Below are 21,651 nucleotides of genomic sequence, written 5' to 3'. Positions count from 1 at the left end.
TCTATTTATTGAACATATTGGAGAATTACAAAGGAAACAAAAGTGATTGTCCAATAACCATATATACTGTAAGATTACTTTTTCAACTCTATTTATACATTGATAAATATAAATTTTTATAAGTTTCCAACACATTATTATTCCCCTTTTTCCATTTATAGGAAGCTCAGGTGAAGCGTTTTGCACTGAGGGTGTGCTATCAGATTATTACATGTGGTCAGAACGTATTAAGAGATAGAGTGAAAAAAGATGCACTAGAATGGAGTCGTGTACCGCTGTAAGAACCTTCTTCTTTTAATATTATCATATTTTTCTTGCAAAACCTTTAGTACTTTAGTAGATTAAATAATGTTATATGTTCGTATTGTGGTAGTGGCTCTCGACCACTTCCTTACAGTGACCAACAATTGTTGGATTATGTATGCAGATCAAAATCGGCACAAACTAAATTGTAATGATTTTGCTTTGATTTTACAATATAAAAGTTATATGATTTTGATTTGATTTTACAATATAAAAGTTATATTGTGAGAGATATTGACTAATTGCATTTCCTCATTATTTAAGTGACGCTATGGTGTCCACTCCATGGATGGAAGTCACAAGACAGGCTTTACAGACCCTTGGACCACGTGGCTTTGTTATGGATCAGGTAAGTATCATTTTCCTTTCTTTTTTCTTTTCATGTTTCATTTTACTTTTTTTGTTAATCCTAGAACTTGTTTTGTGAATCCTAGAACTTATTTTGTGAATCCTGGAACTTGTTTTGTGAATCTTGGAACTTATTTTGTGAGCTTATTTTGTGAATGCTGGAACTTATTTTGTGAATCATTTGCCAATGTTTTGTTAAATTTTATTTTGTAGGTGATTGATATGTTTGGAGTGAAGTCCACACTCAGTAGATCAGATCTCCTCTACTTGCCAACCACAGTATATGTGAGCTTCAAATCCTTTAGATGTTGATATTCAAGTATTTGCTTTCTTAATGTCGCTCCTCTCTGGTTTATTAAAATGGTCCTACTTTTGTCACATGCAGACCGTTTATGAAGTATGCAACCCAGCTATTTGGCGTCAATACCTGAAGTCTGATTACATTCCATTTCATGGGAGCAATATCCAAAAGGTGAAAGATCCCTCTTCTACTATTTATGTTCTTTTTTATTTATTTTCGTTCATGTGTATTGTTAATTGGTTTGTCTATTGCAGGTTTTTATCCCTATTTTTAACGATAAGTATCGTCATTGGTGGGCTTGCGTTTGCGATTTAAAGCAAAAAGTAAATTTCATCCTCGACTCGAGCAGCAATTTACATGCGGATCCTGATAACCACACAACCCACGAGATTGTATGATTTTTTCCCAAAAAATTTTGGAGTATTTTACCTTTAGTTTCTTAAAAATATATCCCTGACATATTTTTATGTTCTATTGGCTTTTTCATGTTCCAGTTATACCAAGTTTCATCTGTTCTTTGTGGTGGGTCATCTGCATTTGAACCTTTACGGTTGATGTACATGAACCTAATTGAAAACCTTCAAGTCCCTCAACAAAAAACATGGTATGTAACCATGTATCTTCGTTTTTTAGGCTATATTATGAGATATAACGTACAAGTTTGAATGGTCCCTCTCTGACCAAAACCATGTACCCAATCCCATATTGCTGAAATGAATGGTTGAATAGTTGATCTTCACTTGAGATGTTTCTTTTACTCATAAATGTTTATTTATTTGTAGTTTTGATTGTGGAGTGTTTGTGCTGAAATGGTTGGGTGCGTTGGACAATGAAAGTTTATGGACCAACAGTGAATATTTTGAGGTATAGATTTATGGGTTTTGCCTCCTACCATGCCATTGCTACATATTAAATATATACTATACTGTATGAAAATCTCCTTTGCAGAAATTGCCTGACTATCGAAAGAAGATAATATTGGAACTTCTTAAAGGGGATAAAAATACAAAAACGGTACACTTGCTTGACTTAAAGTTAATGCAAAGTCCATTTGGTCATAACTTTGGTGAACATCTCTTAATTGTTACTTGTTTTTGATGGTATAGGTGTTTCATTGATGACATGACAGTCTTTTTGCAAGCAAATGATCTTTCTCCGATGGATATGTGTTCACTGGCGGACATCCCTTGCTTCAGCAGGCCTGCTATATCTATCTTGTGTTGATGTACTCAGTATTCAAAATGGTGAAATTCGGCCATATGACCTTGTTTGTTTGTAACGGTACCATGAATTGATTAGTCTGTAGTCTTGTATTTGAGTAGTCGAGAATGTATTTAGTAGTCGAGAATGTAATGCTACAAGAAATTGTGAAACTTGGATTTGACCATAAGATGAGACGGGTGTACTTCGTATGACGGTCTTTAATTGAGAGACAAAGATGTTTAATGCAAGCCGCCTTCTCATTTGATTCGCATCTTTTTCTGTATTATGTACAATTACATGTTTAATGTCATCAACTAAAGGCTTTATTTCATTGGGGAACGATGCTGGATTCAGGCTAAATTGGGAAACGATGACATCGACTAAAGACTAAATTTTGATCAAAATCACAAAAATACTTAATCTTTGGATTCAGTCTAGGTTTCATAATTTTATGTTCCAGTTTCACAAGATAAGTTCCAGGATTCACAACATTGAGTAAAAGAAACATCTTAAGTGAAGATCAACTATTCAAGACTTAGTTTCACAATTTCATGCTCCAATTTCACAATTTCATGCTCCAGTTTCATGTATTCTTAAGTAAAGATCCACGCGGTCTCAATTTCGCAATTTCACAATTTCGCAATTTCGCAATTTCAAATTTCACTTCAACTTCCATACTCTCTAACTGCTCTCTCTTCAACTTCCATATTCACTAACTGCTCCAATTTCACATCTGTCTTCGCCATTATCCGCCATTATCATTGAGCTTTTCGTCTGCCATTAGCATTACCGTTTCTACTATCGCTATCATCCGCAAATTAGGTATTTTTCTATCTACTTTCTCAAGTTTCGATTCATCCTCCTTTTGTTTCGTATTTTTCACCATAATTTTCAATCAACTTCTTTAACTCGTCAAATTATTGTTTTTATTATGCAGGTTTTTGTTATTGAGGGTTTTGGGCTTTTGCCAGTTTTTGTTAGTGAGGGTTTAGGGTTTTTTTAGTATATTTCAATTCTCTTGCGTATGGTTTTGTGATTAATTTATCGTTCTTTGGATGCATGTTCTTTGCCAGTTTTTAAATGTTTTTGTTAGTGAGGGTTTAGGGTTTAGGGTTTTTGCCAGTTTTTGTGAGCTACATCTCATTTGCATTTCGTGAATCTAGGATCTAGTTGTGTGAATCTAGGACCTAATTGTGTGAATCTCAGACCCTGTTTTGTGAAACTGGAAGATAATATTGTTATACTTGTTAATAAGTGCATGAAATCACCTTATCTGTTTTCATTATCTTATCCTTCTATATTGCCAGTTTTTAAATGTATTGTTGGTTAAGTTTTCAGTAGCTACATCTCATTTGCATTTCGTGAATCTAGGACCTAGTTGTGTGAATCTAGGACCTAATTGTATGAATCTCAGGCCCTGTTTTGTGAAACTGGAAGATAATATTGTTATACTTGTTAATAAGTGCATGAAATCACCTTCTCTGTTGTCAAACTTACTTAAAATGTTTACATTTCGGATTTTAGTTCTGATGTTATTTTGCCTTGGTTCATAATAGGAAGCAAGCTAAAATGAAGCGACCTGTTGAACCAACTGTTGATTCTACTGAAGCACCTACTGAAGCTACTGAACCAAAAAGCTGAAAGAAAATTGGTTTGGTGGACCTATTATGGTCTTGGTTTTTATTTATCTAGACCGATGTGTTTTCAAAGTTCGCCTTGTTACCCGCCAGTTTCCAACGCTCTCAACTTGGACTAAAGAAGCTATATCCCAGAGAATTAAGCAGTAAGTGAATGACAAAAATTCGGACAATAAAACTTTCGGCAAGAGTTCTATTGAGCCTCCACTGGTCATCACTCAGCATAAGGCATATGCACTTTTGCCTACTATTGAGTTTAGGGAGTCTTCAAAGCCACCGAGCGCACCTTTGCCTACTATTGAGTTTAGGCAGTCTTCAAAGCGAACAAGTGAACAACAACATTATGAAGATGAAGAACCTTCTGATCCTCCTACCGAGTTTATTAATAAACTTGCGCTTTCCGCAAATGTTGATCCTCTTCTACCTAATAATTCAGGTAGTACTACTGAGTTTGTTAATAAACTTGCAGTTTCCGCAAAGGTCATGGTTCAAGCTTTCATGGAGTACAAATCGCTTGCTAGCCAAGCTCTGAGCAAACTACCTTCCTCGGCAACAGTTTCTAAACTAGTTGCAGCTGTAGATGGTATTGCATATGGTTTTAGGTTATCTCAAGAAGACAATAATGAGGAGGGTAATGTATAGGAGAGTGTGGAGGGTAATAGTGGGGATAATCTAGCTGAATTGTTGGAGGCATTGGACGTGATGGGTGAAGCTTTGCAACCAATACAGTCACGTCATTCACCACCAAAACCAGAATGCTAAATCATATCACTTGGTGAACCTTCAACATCTTGTATTCAAGCTGATGAACAACCTGATCATCTTTTATCTCCCTCTCATAATAATGCTACTGATGATTTCCCTCCCGTCAGTGATGATGCCTCTCCCGTCAATGATGAACAACCTGACCATTCTGAGCCCACAGTAGTAGCGGATGATCATCATAATCAAGAACGGTGGGTTGAGTACAATAGGAGGAGAACAAGTGAAAGAGATATGCAAACAAGTTCCAGTGCTATTGATGATTTCCCTTCCGTCAATGAGCCCACTCACGCCACTGTGACTGTTCTAGCTACTCCTTCTACTCCTACTCCTCCTCCTCCTCCTCCTCCTCCTCCTCCTCCTCCTCCTCCTGTTGTAGGGAACAGTGATCCTCCTTCTTCACCATCTGCCACTAAGGAGTTGAGGGCGTGCGATCAAATTATTACATGTTCTGAGAACAGTGAGCCCACTCACCCCACCGTTACTGTTCTAGCTACTCCTGCAACTTCTAATCCTCCTCCTGTGGTAAGGAACAATGATCCTCCTTCTACACCAATTGTTTCCGGCCTCGATAAACCATCTTCCAGTAAGGAGTTGAGGGCGTGAAATCAAGAGAACCTATCCAGAGAAATAGTACAAAATGATGCACTAGAATGGCCTCGCTACACTGACAATGAATTGGTGAATTTTGTTCGAAAGAAATCAAAGAAAAATAAACAGTAATGTCATATTTTTGCTTTGATTTTTTGATTTTTTTTTTGTAATAAATATATCTACCAATTGAATTTTATTAATAATGAAGTGACGTTATGGTGTCCACTCTGTGGATGGAAGTCACAAGAGAAACTTTGAATAGCCTTGGACCGAAAGGCCTTATTATGGATGAGGTAAGTAACCCCTGAGTATTATTTTCCTTTTCCTCCCCATGTTTTCATTTTGTTCACGTCACTCGCTGTGTATGTTTTCTAACAAATTTAATTTTGTAGGTCTTTGATATATTTGGAATTAAGTGCACATTCAGTAGAAGAAATTTACTCTACTTGGCAACAACAATATTTGTCAGTCTCAAATCCTTTATATGTTGATATTCAAGTATTTTGCGTTCTTAAAGTTGCTTTGTTTCTAAAATTGCCTTCTTGTGACTTGTAGAGTCTTCATCGAGAAAACAACCCCGAAATTTGGGGTGCACACATAAAGGACAGTTACACTCCACTTGCTGGTAGCCATATCGACAAGGTCAGATATTTGTGAATCCTGGACCTTATTTGTGAATCCTAGACCTTATTTCGTGAATCCTGGAACTTGTTTTGAGAATCCTGGACCTTATTTTGTGAATTTATTTTGTGAATCCTCGACCTTATTTTGTGAATTTTGGAGCTTTTTTTTTTGAACTTATTTTGTGAATCTTGGTACTTATTTTGTGAACTTATTTGTGAATTCTGGACCTCATTTCGTGAATCCTGGAACTTGTTTTGTGAATCCTGGACCTTATTTTGTGAACTTATGCTGTGAATCTTGGAGATTATTTTGTGAACTTATTTGTGAATCATGGAACATAATTCGTGAATCCTGGACCTTGTTTTGTGAATCCTGGACCTTATTTTGTGAACTCCTTGACCTTAGTTTTGTGACCTTGTTTTGTGAATCCTTGACCTTATTTCGTGAATCCTGGAAATTGTTTTGTGAATCCTGGACCTTATTTTGTGAACTTATTTTGTGAATCCTGACCTTATTTTGTGAATCCTGGACCTTATTTTGTGAATTTTGGAGCTTTTTTTTTTTAACTTACTTTGTGAATCTTGGTACTTATTTTGTGAACTTATTTGTGAATCCTGAACCTTATTTCGTGAATCCTGGAACTTGTTTTGTGAATCCTGGACCTTATTTTGTGAACTTATGTTGTGAATCCTGGACCTTATTTTTTGAATCCTGGACCTTATTTTGTGAATCTTGGAGATTATTTTGTGAACTTATTTGTGAATCATGGAACATAATTCGTGAATCCTGGACCTTGTTTTGTGAATCCTGGACCTTATTTTGTGAACTCCTTGACCTTAGTTTTGTGACCTTGTTTTGTGAATCCTTGACCTTATTTCGTGAATCCTGGAAATTGTTTTGTGAATCCTGGACCTTATTTTGTGAACTTATTTTGTGAATCCTGGACCTTATTTTTTGAATCCTGGACCTTATTTTGTGAATCTTGGAGATTATTTTGTGAACTTATTTGTGAATCCTGGAACATAATTCGTGAATCCTGGACCTTGTTTTGTGAATCCTGGACCTTATTTTGTTAACTCCTTGACCTTAGTTTGTGACCTTGTTTTGTGAATCCTTGACCTTTTTTTGTGAATCCTTGGCATTTTTTTGTGAATCCTGGACATTTACTATCTCAGGTTTTTTGTCCCTTTCCATAGTAACACAGAGCCGCAGCATTGGTGGGCTTGTGTCTGTGATATAAAACAGGGAAAAAATTTCATCCTTGACTCATGCGTGGCTGTTAATGTGGATCCTGACAACAAGCATGCCAAAGAGATTGTATGATTTTTTTTTTCCAAAATATTGTTATTGCTTTTTCTTTTAAAAGTATACTCCAAAATATATTTTGATCTAGTTATTGCCTTTTCTTTTTCAGGTACATCATGTTTTAGCTATTTTGCCAGAGTCATATAAATCTTTGGAGTTCATGCACACAAACGAATTTGTCAATCTCAAAGTCCCTCAACAAACAACAAGGTATGTAAGCATGTATCTTTTTCCTTTTGTTAACAGATCAATAGTTATTATTTTGAGCTTGTTGATTTTAAACCATTTACTGTTTTTTTTTCTAGTTTTGATTGTGGAGTTTTTCTGTTGAAGTGGTTGAGTGCCTTGGACGATGATAGTTTATGGACCAAAAGTGAATATTTTGAGGTAAGTTCATTAGTATACGAAAATAAAGGCTTTTCTTGTGAATCTCAGACATTGTTCAGTGAATCTCGGAGCTTTTTTCGTGAAACTTGGTCATTATAAGTGGTTTAAAATCAACAAGGTCTGAGATTCACTGAACAAGCTCTGAGATTCACTGAACAAGGTTTGAGAATCACAAAACAAGGTTTGATATTCACCAAATAAAGATAGGTTCGTTGTCTATATACTTCATTAATATATGTCGCTCTTGGCAGAAATTGACAAAATATCGAAAATCGTTCATATTGTGTGGACAAGGCCCTCGGGAACTGCGTCCGCGGGATCCACACTAGGCATAATCGACTCGAAGTTCTTTCGAATCGAATTAAGACATATTAGAGTCGCCACCAAGTTTTTTGGGAACTTGGAACCGTTCAAGTCAACTTTACACCTTTCATCGAAAAGCATAAAGCCAATCGACTACGAGTGATTAAAGATAAAGACTTGTACCCTATATCACTCGATTTGAATGACTCTCGAAATTCAATGGTGTTTAGACGGATCTACAAACCATAGATCTTGAGTAAGGGGTGAGGGTACGTGTTAGGAAGCCCATAAGGACACCTAACCCCGCCCGTCAGTAACGGCCTCTACTAAGTCAAGTATCGGATTTCAAACAAGGTCATAGCTACTACGATATATGATATGCAAACATCGTTTTAAACCCTAACATGTGACAACAATTATATGTCGATTTAGATGCAACTAAACTAACTTTGTCAAAGTTGTAATTTAGCATGTGGGTTGATTGATCTAAGCAACATATAAACGAAAGCAAACAAGGCTTAGGGGGAATGGGGGGGCCGTTGGGATCTACCTATTACAAACCAGGCATTTCATGCTGACACAACAATAAATTAAAGATACAACTCGATCTAAATACAATTGCTACATACAGAACCGTACACGACACATTACACGACCAATCGGCCTAGGAAACCGCGCACAAGAGGGGTGGCCAACGGCTTACATGACTCACGGGCTTGGGTCACTCCTCGTGATGTGTGCTTTCACTTAATCTCATCGAATTAGACATAGGGCTACGCACCAAAGCATGCATTAGCATAAACCGGGCCATGTTGCTTTAAATAACATGCGATTTACTACGCTCTTACATGCATTGGGACACAACCATCTAACCAAACAAAACTAAGGTTTTTGAAAGAGGTTTTGATTCGATAAAGGGAAACTAACTTGAAAATTTAAACTCGATGAACAAACGATAAATTACAAGTTATAAAGCGATAAAGAACAAGCGATTCATAAAACGGACGAAACTAAAAGGACCAAAAGACACGGCCAAATCACGGCCAAACCAAACACGGCTACCCTAGGTCCTAGGTCAGGTTCATTAGTTAGATCAAATGATTGCGAAACGAACTCGAAACAAATTAGAAAACAAGTTGAAAACGACGTTGATCGGTTGAGATGATGTCGCGCAAAGGGGCATTCTACACGGCCTAAAAGGGGTCAAGTTAGGTCAAATTCACTAATTAATTTAACTCATCGAGTGTCAATAAGAAGGTGCTAATCACGCACTCTCATACTAGCGAGAAATTATGTGAAAGAGAGATGCATTCGATTGAATTACAGAATTGTTAGTTGATTTTAAAGCTTATGTCGAAGCCACCTATCGTGTCTAATTGTAGATACCCGTATCCGTCGATATTGGAATTTAGAGGGAACCCGACAAACACCCGATGATGATAGGACACATGTATTCTTTAGTTGTCATTGTCATTATTTGGAGCTCGTTTTACGAGGTAGAATGGGCGTCGTCGGTAAAGTATTTTATTAATTTAAATGATATTTAAATTAATGTTTTTTTAGTGAATTCATTCTGTTAATTTAAATGATATTTATTTTAATGTTTTTAGTGAGTTCATTTTGTTATTTTAAATGATATTTAAAATTAATATGTTTTTTTAAGTGAATTCATTTTTTTATTTAGTTTAAATGATATTTAAATTAAAGCTTTATTTTGAATTTATTTTCTTAAGTTTATTTTATTGAAAATAAAATAAATAATTGATTTGAAAAATCATCTTATGAGTATATTTGATTTGAAAAGTCATTTATTTTAATTTATTAATTGATTTGAAAAATCGATTTTAAAAGCGAAGAACTCGTTTTTAACCGTGTGTTTTGAGCTCGATTTTAGCTCGGTTTTTAAGCCCATTTCCTTTGCGAATTGGCACGAATCTCGAGTACATTAACCCACCTAGACCAATACCCATCAACCCATGTTCGAACCCCCTCACCAGCAGCCCAAATTCTCGTCCCAAACCCCTCACAAGCAGCCCGCAACCCAATCCCGTATGCCCTGTTTTGCAGCTCAATTCGCGAGCCCAAACCCGCTCCAAACACTACCAAGACCCGTACCCATTAACCCTAACCCATACCCTAGTATCCTACCCATATTATCCTAGCTTAATCACCAAGAAAACCCTCCTCAAACCCTCACAAAAATCGATGGACAGCAGCCATCCGTGAGCTAGCCCGATTTGCCTCCCCTCTCTTTTAACCTATTTTAACTCCTTATAAATACCACCCCTTCACCATACATTCATTCCTCTAAGTCCTCCATACATCCTACCATCACCCACAAGCTTTAAACCTCAGAAACAAACCCTAAACATCCTCCAAAAACCCTAAACAAAACCGACACACAAACTGAACTGTTTGTGTGTCTCCTTCGAAAACCCTCTCGTTCCTCCATCAAACCTCCATAAAAATTCGAGTTTCTTGTTCCTAATTAACCACATAACATCCATCTACACATTAGACAAAGAATTACGAGCCAAATTGCCCTTGAGAGTACACGAGATCCCTCGAAAAACAGAGTGAAATAACACTCTGTTTTCGCGGTTTACTCTTGTCTGTCCAGTTCTGTTTGTGCTCGTTTTTCGTGCCCATTAACCCAGAACGAGCAGGGGTTGCTTTAAGATCCTTGTTCTCCTCTCTTTCTAGTTTCCAAAACATCTTTCGAATCGAATTTTCGTCATGAAACGAGGGAGATATCACTGTTTTAAAATCGCTGTCCAGAAACTTTCCAAAACGCGTGTTTGCTTTATTCTTCGTCGACGACGGCCTCTCGAGATAAAATCTACCATCGATTACGACCCAAGACGGTGTCAACGATACATGTAGGTTGAGGGTGCATCAAATCCCCTTTTCTCTCCTTTTTTTTATTTCGTTTTTTTTATGCCTTTTTTATAGTTTGTTTTTTGTTTGTTTTCGTTTTGTTTATCGTTTGTTTTAATTAACTATGAAACTAGTTAGTCCGAGTATGAGTTAAAGTACCACCACGAACACCCGCGTTGACTTGAGATGGGAAAAGAAACCGCTACTTCTGTCGGTCGTACACCCCCGTCTCATTTACATATCCTCGTGTTCAAGGTAGGGCATAAATAAAACGAGTTGTCTAACTTTCATCGCTTTCGACCCCTTTACTGTTTCGGCCAAATCGACATACCCTAGGACCCGTTGTATGTTAGTTTAACCTCTGATTGTTGACCTATGTCGTATTTAGATGACTTTAAATTAATTTAATAATCTAATTAGACACGATAGGTGGCTTCGACGTAAGTTATAAAATCAATCGACGATTCTATAAATAATTGAATGCATCTCTCTCTTTCACCTAATTTCTCGCTAGTATAAGAGTGCGTGATTAGCACCTTCTTATTGACACTCGATGAGTTAAATTAATTAGCGAATTTGACCTAATTAGACCCTTTAGGCCGTGTAGAATGCACGCTTGCGCGACAATCAATCGACATCGTCTTTAACTCATTTTCTAACTTGTTTCCTATCCCTTTTCGCAATCATTCGATCTAACCAATGAATCTAACTTAGGAACTAGGTTGGCTTTATCTTGGCCGTGGCTTTAGGCCGTGGGGTTAGCCACGTCTTTCTTTGTCTCGCTTTATTTCTTACCTTTCGTTCTTTGTCGTTTGTTAGCTTGTAATTTATCGTTTGTTATCGAGTTGTATTTTTTTCAAGTTAGCTTTCTTTTATTGAGTCAAAACCTTTTCAAAAACCTTGATCTTGTTTGGTTAGACGGTTGTTCCCCAATGCTTGTAGGAGCGTAGTAAACCGCATGTTGTCTAAAGCAACATGGCCCGGTTTATGCTAATGCATGCTTTGGTGCGTAGTCTTATGTCTAATTCGATGAGATTAAGCGCGAGCACGCATTACGAGGAGTGACCCAAGGACCGTGGGTCATGTGAGCCGTGGGCCACCCTCATGTGCACGGTTTTCAAGGCCCAATGGCCGTGTGTTTTGTGTCGTGTTTTGAGTTGTATGTAGCAATTGTAATTAGATCGAGTTGTAATTTATTTATCGTTGTGTCGGCATGAAATGCCTGGTTTGTAATAGGTAGATCCCAACGGCTCCCCCATTCCCCTTCAAGCCTTGTGTGTTTCGTTTGAATGTTGCTAGATTAATCAACCCACATGCTAAATTACAACTTTGACAAAGTTAGTTTAGTTGCATCTAAAACGACATAGAAATTGTTGTCACATGATAGGGTTAAAACAACGTTTGCATATCATACATCGTACGTAGCTATGACCTTGTTTGAAATCCATACTTGACTTAGTAGAGGCCGTTATTGACGGGCGGGGTTGGGTGTCCTTATGGGCTTCCCAACACGTACCCTCACCCCTTACTCAAGATCTATGGTTTGTGGATCCGTCTAAATACCATTGGATTACGAGAGTCATTCAAATCGAGTGATATAGGGTACAAGTCTTTATCTTTAATCACTCGTAGTCGATTGGCTTTATGCTTTTCGATGAAAGGTGTAAAGTTGACTTGAACGGTTCCAAGTTCCCAAAAAACTTGGTGGCGACTCTAATTGGTCTTAATTCGAATCCCGCGGACGCAGTTCCCGAGGGCCTTGTCCACAGTTTGGCGACTCCGCTGGGGAAAAGAGGACTAGTTACATTGTGTTTCTAGGGTCTTTTCCTCCGAGGTGAAACTTGAAAAGAAAGTGTTGGAAAGTAAAACATTACTCATAGTGCTACGATTCATGCATAAACCCTTAAGGACTTGCCCGGCCGTCCCAGCGTTTCTTCGTGATGCGTGGGGGGCGACGTCCCACTATGCCAGGAAGCTGCACATTGCTCGCTTTCACTTCGCCTCGCGTGGTTCTTGAGGGTGGGGACGATCTTCTAGGTACTTTACCTTAAGACACCTCGCTCTATTAGACCGCAAAAGGATGGAGGGCATAGACCTTCTTATAGAAGACTTGCCGAGACCTAGAGATGTCTAGGAGCATACATCCTTATAACATGAGAATGACAATGTGCAATGTGTTTTCCCGAGTCTTGTTTTTCGAAAAGTCCCATGGCCCTTTCAAAACCGAACTTTTGAACAACTTACTTTCAAAATAACATGGTTTTAAAAACGCGGAATGCTGCCCAAATAGGACTAGGATTTTCGGCCCAAAACAAGCTTTTATAGCCGGCATGTCGCCCATTTCAAATCTCTTTTTCAAATCGATCATTCGTTTTCAAAATCAATCCAAAATGTTTCTCGAACCTCAACCAAGCATGAAATGCGTCGAGTCGTGTCCGGGTCATGGCCGTGTTAGGCCGGGCTTGTTTCAAGAGTCTAGAACACGACCTTGTTGGGTCACCCAAACTCACCTCTTGGGCTTTGGGTCATGTTGGTCGACCTTTTGGTCTAGCATAGTCCATAAAAAAAAAACGTCCAAGCTAGGCCTTATGGACGTTTCACTCGAACCCTGGGCTATGTTAGCCCAATCACGGGTTTAGTCACACCGAGTCCAGTTTAGAATCGAGTTATGACAGTTTGAGTCATGTCGTTTTGTCGAGTCTAAAATGAACCGATGTCTAAATCAAACCGTGAGTTGAACCTTTGGTTAGTCAATCTCAAGTCGAGTCTTTGTTCAAGTCAAGTTAGGGTCGTGTCCTTAAGTGTGCAGGGGGGCTCTTACTTTAAATATTGACTCAAGACGGGTTTTCTTGTAAAAAGGCCGCCCAAAACCCGACGTCAAGCAATGGAAGATGCTATCAACAAGCTCACGGAGGCCGTGAACCTCATGATGACCCGAATGGATGTGATCGAGTCTAAGTTGGTTGAAGATTCCTCTTCATCTACTCCACCTCCGATCGATTTGGAGAAACGGTTCAAGTTCATCGAGGACCGTTTGAAGCTCTCCCAAGGGAAGAATATCCACTATGAGAATGCTAGGGCCTATGCCCCGATTCAGACAAGTTGCCCACGAACATGGTACTCACCGACATCCCAAAGTTCAAGGGCACCAAGATCCACCCACCATGTTAAGGCCTATAAAGGGTACTTAGCACTCAAGGAGTACCTACTGATATGCTCTCTGAAATTTTCGCCCAATCTCCGGGTGAACACCCAAAGGCTTGGTTCTATAATCTTGACCTCAAGAACTTCCCCACTTTCGAAGATATTACGGTGGAGTTCTCGTAAGCACTATGCTTGACAATGTTGAGATTCAAACCAACATAAGAACTTTGGAGGTTATGACACAAAAGGAGAAGGAGGGTTTTACTGAATTCCTCGCAAGATGGCGCGCTGAAAGCGTGAAACTAGCTAAGAAGCCCGATGAAGTCGAAATGGTAGATAAGTTCGTGAAGAATTTGCGACCTGCTTACCGTAATGCTCAAAGTACCGTAAATTTTGGTTCTTTCAAGGAATTGATAAGGATCGGGATAAAGGTAGAGGACGATGTCCGAATTGCTGAAGCCGAGAAGCCAAAGGGATACCAAGGGGCTTCGTCATCTAAAGCAAAAGCACCCGCAACGGCCCACTTTGTTGAAACCGTCAATCTCTTAGATGGACAAATCAAAAGGCCTCCGCGCCAAGCTCCGAGGGTATTCACCGATATCGGGTGCACTTACGCCTATGCTCTCCAAAGGCTCATGGCTCAAGGAAAGTTGAAGCCCATTGGTCCAACTCCGGACCCACCTCACGAACAACAAGGCAAATGGTACAAACCGAATGCCTACTGTGCCTTTCATCAAGGGAAGGGACACGATACCGAAAGGTGCTTTAGACTAAAGCACGAAATTCAAGATATGATTGAGAACGGAACGCTCCCAATCCCGGCCATAAAGCCTAACAACGTAACCAATCCGTTTGGCGACCACACTAACTTTGTCTCTACCGAAGATAGTGTCGATTACTCTCACTTGATTCGCCCATGTCGTCTGAAAGGGGTTTTCGTCGGAAGAATATTCGTGGATTGCTCCAAATTCCTACCAAGCTCGAGAAACGAGATTACATTCGGGGATTTTGTTGTCGATTGTACTCCTTACATACTCCGAAGCGGCAATGAAATCAATGGCGTTTGGGCCGATGACGAGGATGATGTTTACCTCGTCAAAGGTGCGACAATTCCTCACACCCAAGAAGAAATCTTAAAGGTGAGGCAAGATGCCCTAGAGTCAAACCATTTGACTAGATCCGGACGCCCATATCGTGTGGAGAAAGCTAAGAATACCCCGAGTAAGGCACCTCAAAAGGAGCCGGCAGTGGTCGAAGTTCTTGGTGAAGGGTCGACCTCCGAGGCTTCCCTCATCAAGCAACTCCAAAAGACTAAGGCCGACGTATCTATCTGGCAACTTATCTTGAGCTCTTTCGAGCATCGTCAAGCTTTGTTGCAAGCTTTGATGAACATGACCGTGTCGTCAAATACTACTCCTGCGGATATGGTCACCCACATCGCCCGAGAATCGGCCTCGATTACCAACGGTGTGACATTCTCCGACGAAGATCTGCCGCCGTTCGGGCCTCGACATAACCTGGCCCTCTATATTGCTACCGTGTGTCTCAACAAGCATATCCCTATGACCTTGGTTGACGACGGATCACCACAACGTACTCCCTCCGAAACGGCGCATATTCTGGGATTGGAGAAGAATGACTTCATCCCCACTACGCAGACATTCGGGCATTCGATGGCACTTTGTGCGTCGAGTGAGTGGACTCGTCGACCTAGTAGTACGGATGGGCAAGTGGAAAAGAAAATAAGCTGCCAAGTGATTGACATATGCTCATCCTTCAACTTATTGTTGGGAAGGCCCGGATCCATGCTTTGCAAGGCCGTAACATCAACGCTGCATCGAAAAATCAAGGTCCCACTCAATGGCAAGACCGTCACCATTGACGCCACGCCAATTCTCGCGGGCGAGGAGGAGACATTACTTCTAAAGTAAGGGTCGAAGCTACTAATGACGCATGTGGTTTCGAGATTGTCAACATGATCGAGCTGAACTCCGAAAATATGGATCTATATACGGGAAGTCATGTCTGCGAGGTGATTCTCAAAACTGGGAAGTACTTCGGTTTCTCATTATATCCTAGAAAGGAGGAGGCTTTCGAGTTGAAACCACCCGTAGCCAAAGGAGTAACCTTCGGGCTTGGATATGAGCCCACTGAGAAAGATCTACGGGAAAAGAGGGGAAGAACGATCGAAGATCGAGGTATTAAAATGGGACTGTATCACCTAACTCTCAATGGTCACTTCGTGAAAGCTGGGGAAGAACTCCCTTGCATGGACTTCCCGAACCTATCTTTGACCCAAAGAAGAACCTTATGGTCCCAGGAATCGAAGTATTCCAAGATTGCTACTACATCCCCAAGACATTCTCGACCGTGATGCCAGTAGAAACCAAACCGGATCCAATAAATGACGAGAAAAGCTATGGGTCTCCTTTTCGGTGAAGAGAAGAAATCACCAATACCAAACGAAGATTTGGTAAGCATGATCCTGAGAAGCGAGCGGTTCGACCCATCTACCCTCATCACCGATGTGGATCCTCTTAGGACCAACACGGGATGGCGGAAAACAATCAAGTGGACTGACAACAAAGGACTTCTTTTCAAGTTGACAACGGGAGAAGGAGAGATGTTGAAGCCAAATGATGTTACCGATTCTCGAGTCCGAGTCCGAGTCGGAGTCTAAGTCTCGAGATAGGTCCTAAGATCGAGTCTAAGGAGTCGGTGTTGAAAATACCCTCCCCCTAGCTTTCCTTCCTATGCACCTTTTCCTAATGGTGGTATTCCTGGGCCTGTCCCGAATACCCCTATCTCGCCACCGAGTTCGATCGGTTGGCTCAAATGTTAGCGCATTTCGCGCAATTTCAAATCAATAATAATATGAACCAGTTTGTTTACGACTTGTCTTACTTACATTGCAATTCAAACTTTGAAAATGATTGTTTTAATAATGACATTGAGACCGAGGTCGAGGATGAACAGTTGGTCGAAGAAGAAGAAGAAGAAGAAATGGAACCACCTCTACAATTGATAAAAGGGTTGGAAGAGTACGAACAGAAAACTTCGATCATCGAAGATACCGAAACTATCAATGTAGGTTCAACCTTAGAACCACAGAGCTTAAAATAGAACTACTTTAAGTTCCACCGAAAGACAGGGGTTCATTGATTTGTTGCATGAGTTCAAAGATGTTTTCGCATGGTCCTACAAAGACATGTCGGGCATTGATAGGGAAATTGCAGAGCACAGATCCCAATCAAGCCGGTATAAGCCGATCAAGCGAAGCTACGCAAAATGCACACAGATTGGTCTTTGAAGGTCAAAGAAGAAATCGACAAGCAACTCAAAGTCGGGTTCATCAAAGTGTCGAATACTCGACCGGGTGGCTAACGTTGTTCCAGTACCAAAGAAAGATGGTAAAGTTCGGGTTTGTGTTGACTTCCGGGATTTAAACAAGGCAAGTCCGAAGGACGATTTCCCATTACCTCACATCGACATCCTGGTGGACAACACGGCAAAACACGCGTTACTATCCTTTATGGATGGATACGCCGGTTATAATCGATCAAGATGGCGGTAGAAGATATGCATAAGATCACAGCGTTGAACGCAATGGGGAACCTATTGCTACACAAAGAATGCCTTTTGGGTTGATAAACGCAGGGGCTACATACCAGAGGACCGCGACAACATTGTTACATGATTTGATGCACAAGGAAGTCGAGGTTTATGTCGACGACATGATTGTCAAGTCAAAGGAGCGTGATGGCCACCTTGGTACGTTACGCAAATTCTTCGAGCGACTGCGCAAGTATAACATGAGGTTGAATCCACAAAAATGAGCATTCGAGTCACATCCTAAACGAAACTGTTGGGTCACATCGTTAGCCACCGTGGCATCGAGGTGGACCCATCAAAAATAAAGGCTATAATGGAAATGCCTCACCCGAAAACCGAGAAGGAAATTCGAGGTTTCCTGGGAAGAATCCAATATATAAGTCGGTTCGTGGCAAAGCTAACTATGATATGCGAGCCAATTTTCAAGAAATTGAAGGTCGGGGAACACGTCGTATGGGATGATCACTGCCAAGCCGCGTTCGATAAGATCAAAGAAATACTATCTTCCCCTCCCGTGCTTAGCCCACCAACGGCTGGGTTACCCCTTTTGTTGTATCTTACAGTCACGGATACTGCAATGGGGGCAATCTTTGCTCAGGCACGATCGATAAAGAGGAAAGAGCGATTTACTACATTAGTAAAAAGTTCTTGGAGTATGAAATCAAGTATACTCAACTCGAAAAGACATGTTTGGCTTTAGTATGGGCGACAAAGAAGTTACGGCACTACATGCTCAGTCATAGTGTCTGCATCCACTCGAAGATGGACCCAATCAAATACTTGTTTGAAAAACCAGTTCTAAACGGCAGGGTGTCAAGATGGACTTTAATGCTTTCCGAGTTCGACCTGAAATATGTACCCCTAAAAGTGATAAAGGGAAGGGCGGTTGCAGACTTCCTGGCGGATAATCCGATAGAAGAAACTGAGGTTGTGGATACATGGTCGTTTCCCGACGAAGATATCGTTCACATAGACAATGATACATGGGACCTCTATTTTGATGGAGCATCGAACTATAGGGGATACGGGATAGGAGTTCTTCTCATTTCACCAGAAGGTGAACATGTTCCCATTTCGATCAAGTTGGACTTTAACGTCACTAATAACGCGGCTGAATATGAAGCATGCCTACTCGGTTTGCACAGTGCTCTCGAGTTAGGCATCAAAAAGCTCGTAGTACATGGGGACTCGTCACTAGTGATCAATCAAGTGGCCGGGACGTGGAAAACCCGAAGTGATAGCTTGGCTCCGTACCAAGCAAAAATCGAAGAACTAGAAAAGTTGTTCGCCGAGGTCAAGTACGTGCACCTCCCGCAGACGAAAACCGGTTCTTGATGCACTATCAAAGCTAGTCGCTCGATCAACATACCGATCATATGGATACTATGCCGATATGTGTCGAACGAAGATCGTCACCTGCTTATGTTAATGTAATCGGAGACACAGAAGAAACCGAGGCCGAACCTTGGTATCATGCTATTCTAAAATTTAAAGAATCAGAAGAGTATCCACCCGACATGGATAACCGCGGAAAGCGCGCTATTCGAATGCTAGCCGCTCAGTTCGTTAGAACCAATGACGGACAATTGTACAAAAAGACCGCGCAAAATATCCTCCTGCGATGCATAGACTCACCAACTGCGAAAAGAGTCATGGAAGAAGTCCATGACGGAGAGTGTGGCCCACACATGAATGCCCATATGCTGGTTCGTAAAATCATGAGACTAGGGTATTATTGGACAACGATGGAGACAGATTGTCGCCAATATGTCAAACATTGCCATAATTGCCAAATCTTCGCAAACATACAACATGTGCCACCGTCACTGTTATATACTCTGACATCACCATGGCCTTTCTCAACGTGGGGAATCGACATTATCGGAAAGGTCAACCCATCTGGAACAATGGGCATTGCTTCATGTTAGTCGCCATCGATTACTTCACGAAGTGGGTGGAAGTGAAATCGTACAAGGTTCTACAAGCAAAGCAGGTAGCAAAGTTCATTCAGAATGAAATCATTTGCAGATATGGGGTGCCGCATGAGCTCATTAGCGATCATGGCACTCACTTCTAGGCTGAAACTGCCGTAATACTTGAAAAGTATAAAATCAAACACCACAAGTCGTCGCCGTATCGACCTCAAACAAATGGTGCGGTGGAAGCCGCCAACAAGACAATCACCGTGATCCTCGGAAAAGATGACCGACAATTATCGCGAATGGCCGGAAAAGATACCGTTCGCACTATGGGGATCTGAACGTCTATTCGCACGACCAGGAGCAACTCCGTTCTATTTAACGTATGGGATGGAGGCGGGTTCACCTATCGAATTAGAGGTACCTTCTTTAAGGATCCTGTTAGAAAGTCGTCCCTGGGTCGATCGCTACAAGCCAGTACGATTCCTTGGTCATGCTCGACGAGCGACGGTTAAATGCATTACACCATGTTCAACTCTATCAGAAAAGGATACAAAGGGCATTTAACAAAAAGGTGAAACCTCGAGGAATAAAGGATGGGGATTTGGTCCTAAAGTCTGTGCGCGCTTTACTACCGATCGACCCGAGGGGAAAATTCAAGCCAAATTGGGCGGTCCTTACAGTAAAGAAGATATTATCGGGAGGCGCAATCGATCGATGATCTAGATGGAAATGACTTTGCGAATCCGACGAATTTGGATCAACTGAAGAAATACTATCCGTAGAACTCATTCTCAATGTCGTAAAATAAAATTTTGAATTGCAGTGCTCGTGAGCGAGTCTAGGCCGCGGCACTTTGCTTCGCTGCTTTTTTTGCGCGTTATAAATCGATGATTGTAGCACGTTTGTTTTGTGGAACTACGAGCTCGGTTTGATTCTGTTGATAACAGATACGTAGGCAGCTCTTTAAAAGAGTACAACCGACCCTTCCTTGAATAAAATGAAATTTTATGCAGAAACTGGAACTTTTAATAGATAGTAAGTCCTTTTAAAGATCGGGCGATGCCCATTACATCCTTCAAAAGAAAAAAAAAGAGAAAACAACTAGCAACAAATAATAAGTAGTATTATCAAGTAATATATTTGGAGTCGAAGGCTCCTACATCTTCTTTTTCCCTTTGCCTTTTGGGTCACGTGACCGAGGCTCCTGTGGGGGAGGGGTAGTTGTGTTCTGTCTAGCGCGCTTCTTAGGAGGGATCATCATTTCCTCCCGAGGGCCCAGCCTATCTTTTACACTCAAGCGAGGACCAAGCCTCCCTTCTAAGGCTGAGCCCGAGTGTGCCTTTGAACCCAACCGTTTCCACACACCTGTCGCTGTGAGTCGATCTTAGAGTCTTCTCAGTCGTAGCTTCAGGTCCAGATGCAGACGAAAGATCGTTAACAAAGAAGTCGCGACTGCTTCTGCTTTTGTCATAATATTTGATGTCGACAAGCTCATCCTTCCGACACAAATCCTTACCTGATTCGGTCTTCTCTTTAAGCCATTTAGTATAAGACGGGGATACCCAGGTAGTCTGAGGGCGCGCAGATACGTACCAAAGACGCCTTTGGTGCCACCTCTGGAGCCAATCATCACATATAGAGGAATTCAGCTCCCTTGCTCGTCCCAGAACAGCCTCACACTTGGGAATTGTTTGTCTGCGGCCCATCTGACGCAGGACGCGGTCAGGGTAAATGTGAATAGACCTCTCTAACCCCAGTAGCTGCAAACGTCTGGTCTTGTCATCTTCCGAAAGGATAGTAAAGGATTTGAGGCGAAGCCAAGGCATGAACCAGCAAAGAGGGCGACATTCCCCTCCTGTCAGTTTGTTTCGCCAATATGCAAGGTCATTTTGATGCTCGTCTTCATATCGCTTGGCACGCATAGTCAGCATACGAGCGAGATACGAGTTGGGCTCACGCGGCGGGGCAAAGAGCCAAAATCTCTCGCAAAGCCACACCTGGAAAAAAGAGAAAAAAGAAAACATGAAAAAGACGAAAAAAAAAAAAAAAAAAAAAAAGAAAAAAAAGAGACGAAAAAAAAAAAAAAAAAAAAAAAAAAAAAAAAAAACGTGACAAAAAAAACGAAAGAAAAAAAAAAAGAAGAAAAAGAAGGAAAAAAAAACGGAATTGTGGCAGGAATCGTGGCGGAATCACACAAAAATCGTGGCGAATCTGACAAAATTGTGGCGAGAATGCAACGCAAAAAATCGTGACAAAATCGTGGCAGAATGCAACAAAAACGTGGCAAGAATTGTGATAAAGGAAAATTAATCAAGGATGCGAAATCAGG

This window comes from Silene latifolia, chromosome Y (genome assembly GCF_048544455.1).
Source record: "Silene latifolia isolate original U9 population chromosome Y, ASM4854445v1, whole genome shotgun sequence".
Lineage (NCBI taxonomy): Eukaryota > Viridiplantae > Streptophyta > Magnoliopsida > Caryophyllales > Caryophyllaceae > Silene > Silene latifolia.
This window is presented reverse-complemented; position numbering follows the sequence as displayed.